The sequence below is a fragment of the Stegodyphus dumicola genome, chromosome 12 (genome assembly GCF_044657685.1).
Source record: "Stegodyphus dumicola isolate Sdum_Otavi_A_Nest chromosome 12, ASM4465768v1".
Taxonomy (NCBI): Eukaryota; Metazoa; Arthropoda; class Arachnida; order Araneae; family Eresidae; genus Stegodyphus; species Stegodyphus dumicola.
The window spans coordinates 21,014,916-21,019,901 of record NC_140779.1 but is presented as its reverse complement, the minus strand read 5'-3'; positions in this window follow the sequence as shown (position 1 = coordinate 21,019,901).

The following is a 4,986-nucleotide window of genomic DNA, read 5'->3' as shown; positions in this document are numbered from 1 at the left end:
AGTGTTTCCTAAGCAAATAGATATTTCGGACATAAAAGCCTTTTTGTTTACTCTTGTGCTGTTCATTTTGTTTACTATAGCTGTCTTTGTTACGAAGTGAGAGAAGTCAAACAAGTTAGACTGTTGATAAAGTATTCTGTAAATTAGAAAATGAGCGGTAGGTAAACATCATAACGCTATTGCGCTAATGGATATATGGCGTAATATAATAACATAAAAACTTAGACGCGATTTTTTACCCAGAATAATGCAGCAAAATAATTGATGATATGTAATGATTTATATTTAATGTAATATAACAATATTTTCTCCGTATTAATAAAAGAATTATTGTGGCAATAATATATCGCATCAATTATACTAACCTGAAACAAAAAAGGTTGCCAACAGCAGCTATTTATATAAAATGCTGACATTAAAGAACAATCTTCGACATACAGTGACGTCACATGCAATCGTGTGCTTTCTTCAACGTCAGAATATGACATTATATAATAATAATATGTTTAATATTTGGCAATTTTACTTTTTATTTCATATTTTATAGAACTTACAAAGTTTTGATTAATAAACTCTACGATTTGAAAGCGAGCTATGGCAACACTTTTTGAAATAAAGAATTTTTTTCTCCAACGCACGAGACTGTTGCAAGTCGGAAAATGAGTGCGAAAATTAGTGTTTTCAGAATTTTCAATTAATATATCGGCTGATTAAAGTCGTACGAAGATGGTAACAGTCGAAATGACTTCCCACGAATTTTTAGAATCTGGAATAATGTATTTAATGCTATTTTTATTTCATATTTTATAAAACTTCGAAATTTTTTATTAACAAACTCTACGATTTGAAAACGAGCACTGGAAACACTTCTCGAAATAAAACAGATTTTTATCTTCAGCATGCGAGACTGCTGCCACTCCGAAAAATGAGAGCGGAGCGAAAATTAGCGTTTTAAGAGTTTTTAATTAATATCTCTGTTAATTAAAGTCGTACGAAGATGAGAAGAGTCGAAATGGCTTCCCACGAATTTTTAGAATCTGGAATAATGTATTTGATGCCTGGCAGTGCTTTTTACTTCCTTATACGATATAAAAAGGAATTATTGTAATCGCGAAAAGTTTCAAGCAACATATTTCAACGAAAATATCCATTTTGACCGCTATCGAATGCAATTTAACGACGTCTTTGCGTGATATTTAACGATGTTTTTGCGTGTAAGGACAGAATAAAAGACTCTTTTCCTCCAAAAAAATTATAAAACTGCTTTAAAATTAATTCTGAAGAGAATTTTTCGTGGCGTCTGTACGAACGTATGTACATACGTGCGTATCTCGCATAACTCAAAAACGAGTAGCCTCAGAACGTTGAAATTTTGTATATAGGACTGCTATAACATGTAGATGTGCACCTCGTATTTTGGTTGCAATCGACCGCACCAAATGTATATAAATATATTTATATATATATCCACTCTGTTACCCGGCTCAGTCATCTCAGTTTCTTTACTCTTATATGTTTGTAAATTGTATATTTTTTGCTTTAAAAATGATTGAATTATGTTCTTTTTATCTTCCGGTTAAGGTTTTTATGCCTTTCGTAATACTGGAAGCAATATTTGTACAATTATCAACAATTTAAAAGCTGTTTAGGTGCGGTTAAGTTTTATATAACATGGCAGACATATTTGTTTACATTTGAAACAGCAGAATTGTAGATTTGTTGCCAATCTAGAGAGACTAAACTTTGCAACACAAAAATAACGCCTTCATTTATTATTGCGAATTAAATCATGCTTAATCCTTTCTGGAATTTTTTCGAGGAAATAAGTGTTTAAGATTTACTTTAATTTTTAATGCAGATATTTTGAGTTTTTTTGTATTTTTGCCTTGTCGCGAAGAGAGAACTGAATTAATTGAATGAGAAATATTAAATCGTCTGCGAAAAACTGTTTCTTTTCTGTTTTGTTTGCTTAATTCCTTTCATACATCGTTTTAGCTTTATTATAGTATTTGAATAGAATATGTGGCAAAGATAATTCTTCAAATGATATAAATTTTGTGCATTTAGAGTGTCGTTATAGTAAATAAATATAGTGAATATATTTATTTACTATAACGACACTCTAAATGCAACTCAACGATATTTGCATTTATTCTATTGTAGTTTATGCGCTGTCTACGAAGTAGATCCAATCCAATCAATTTAAATGAAATTCAAGAAAAAAATGCGTATAATTTAATATTCCGTACAAGGAAGTCATGTGGTGTACACATCATATTTTTTTATTTCATATTTTATAAAACTTCGAAATTTGTTATTAACAAACTCTAAGATTTGAAAGCGAGCAGTGGCAACACTTCTCGAAATAAAACAGATTTTTATCTTCAGCGGGCGAGACTGCTGCCAATTCGAAAAATGAGAGCGAAAATTAGCGTTTTAAGAGTTTTTAATTAATATCTCTGCTAATTAAAGTCGTACGAACGTGAGAATGTTCGAAACGCCTTTCCACGAATTTTTGGAATCCGAGGGTACCTCTCTGGAAATTCAATACCGACCGTTAATAATTCAACAAACGAACAAACAAACAGACAGACGAGCCCAGATTTTAATAGTATAAGATTCCTTCTAAGCTGTAACATGAGTTCATTTCCTTCTTTAGATCAAAATTCAAAACAATCTTTAAACTCATTTAATAAAGGAAGGCGGATTTGTGTTAGCTGCATTAATAGACTTGCATATTTTAGATATCCTGAAATAATAGATTTTTACTTTAAATTTTAATTTAAATCAAAAGATGTTGTTTTAAATTTTAAATTATATTTATTACTCCGGCTTTAAAACATGTAGAAATTTCAGTAAACTCACTCAAATTGAGATATATTTAACAGTATATAAAACTAATATTTCTTTTGATTAATAACAAGAAATCTTCACTATTTGAGATTCAAGTAAAAATTCTTTTCTAACGGAAACTTTACAATTTTGTACAAAGTGAAAGAATATACTATTTGAAGATTGTGTAATTATAAGATAATAATCATATAACATAATAAAAAAAAATTCTGAAAAGTTTCAGATTTTAAAGGTCACCCGAAAGAGTTTGCTAGGGTGTTTTACGCTTTCGCTTAGCTTGCAGTCTATCCGTCTGGTGTTGCATTCACTCCTGCTAATCCAAGTTTTTTTTGTCTTTTTAGCTTTATTATTAAGCGTCTTTTTCTTCTCACTTAATCATATGCAATTCAACAGAGAAAATAACAAAAAAATTTAAAAGCAGAATAACAGCATATGTTTAGAATTCCCGATGCACATACATTTTTTCCATTATTTTCAATCTTTTCTTAGTTCGTTCATAATATATGTTCATAATATATAAAATGTCTTACGAAACTTTCTTTTTGGCGCAAAAGGGAAATCCCGAATGGGATATTACCCTCGAAACGGCATTTTGCGTTGAATCACTACAAACGATATTCACATTTCAAATTATTCCCACGAAATATTTTCGTTCTGTGCTATATTTAAAAGAATTAAATAATGAAGAATCTGCATTAAAGTACCTATGTTTCTCGCACTGTAAGAAAACAGCAGAGTCTAGAGCCATCAAATTTTGAATAACTTAGTCCTTCACCTGAATATTGACACCTGAAAATCTGAATTTTGAATTTCGAATTTGTTTTATTATCTATTTCATAATTTTAAACGTTAACGAATTTTTGATTTACAAACTTAACGATTTTAAAGCGAGCAGTAGCAACACAATACAGAAAAGAACATTTTTATCTCAAGCGCGCGAGACTCTCTATTGGAAATTCTAAAGATGAGCTATTTTTAAATATTTTGGGATAATGCAAAGGCAAAAAATAGTATTGTGGAGCCATTTTGGTATGAAAACTGAACACTCGCTTGTAAGCGGTAATTTAAAATTGATATGATTGATGGAATTACACCCGCTTGTACTTGAAAAATGTTTTTTGAAACGTGTAGTCAACTTTGTTTAACATAAGTTTAAGTGATAAATCCAAGATCATATTCACATTTCTATACCTCAGACAAGATTTTCACAAATTTGATTTTTTTCTCACGTACTATTTATGATATCATTTGCTACTCCTTCCGGCCCGTGAAAGGTGGAGACACGGACCATGGGACCCGCCAAGTTCATAAATTTTATACCCCCGCGGTCGGGACTGCCTACGTATAGATCCTAGCCAGTTCTGCAGAAAGCACTCTGCGTCGACCCCCGGGGGGAGCCAAGTCTAGTGGTAAGGATTTATCGTCCACCGCATTTTAGTTCATATGCCAATGTAGAGTGTATAAAGTTTTTCTGAGCAGGAAACATGAAAACCATCCGTACTTTCTCTGGGATTCAAAACACGTAACTCCTACTTTCTAGCTACTGATACAACGATAGCACGCACGGAGAGAAGGCGATTATAACTTTTAAATATACCTGGAATACAACATATAAAAAAAATACTTTATATCACATATTATATTTTAGTTCTACAAAGCAAATCGTTCGATATTTACATAATTTTTATTAATGGCTTGAATTAGAGCGAATAAGATGCATTTTATGCGAGAAACAGAGCAAGTATTTTTTTCTTAGTGATGTACCAAACTATGAAACGTGGAATACTGAAGAGGCATTTAAAAATTATGATGTAAGGTATATGTTAATTTTATAACAGTTATTTTAATTTTGAAATTATTGCTTTCAATTCTTGTGTCCACTTATAACTCCCTACCAGAGTGAGTTTTGAGAATCACGTTGAATGCAAATGAGTTAGAAGAAGTATTTAAGGAAGGTTAAGCTTACTTCCACAGGTACAGGTAGAAGCTAGGCCAGCACCTCCGTAGTACCACAGATAATTGAGGTATTGCTGAACCTAGCTAACTGTTAAACATTCCACCCCAATTTTGGCGGAGAACACCCCGGGGTTGGTCCCAGGATCTCCTCCCCCTCTTTTTTACCATTAACCCCTT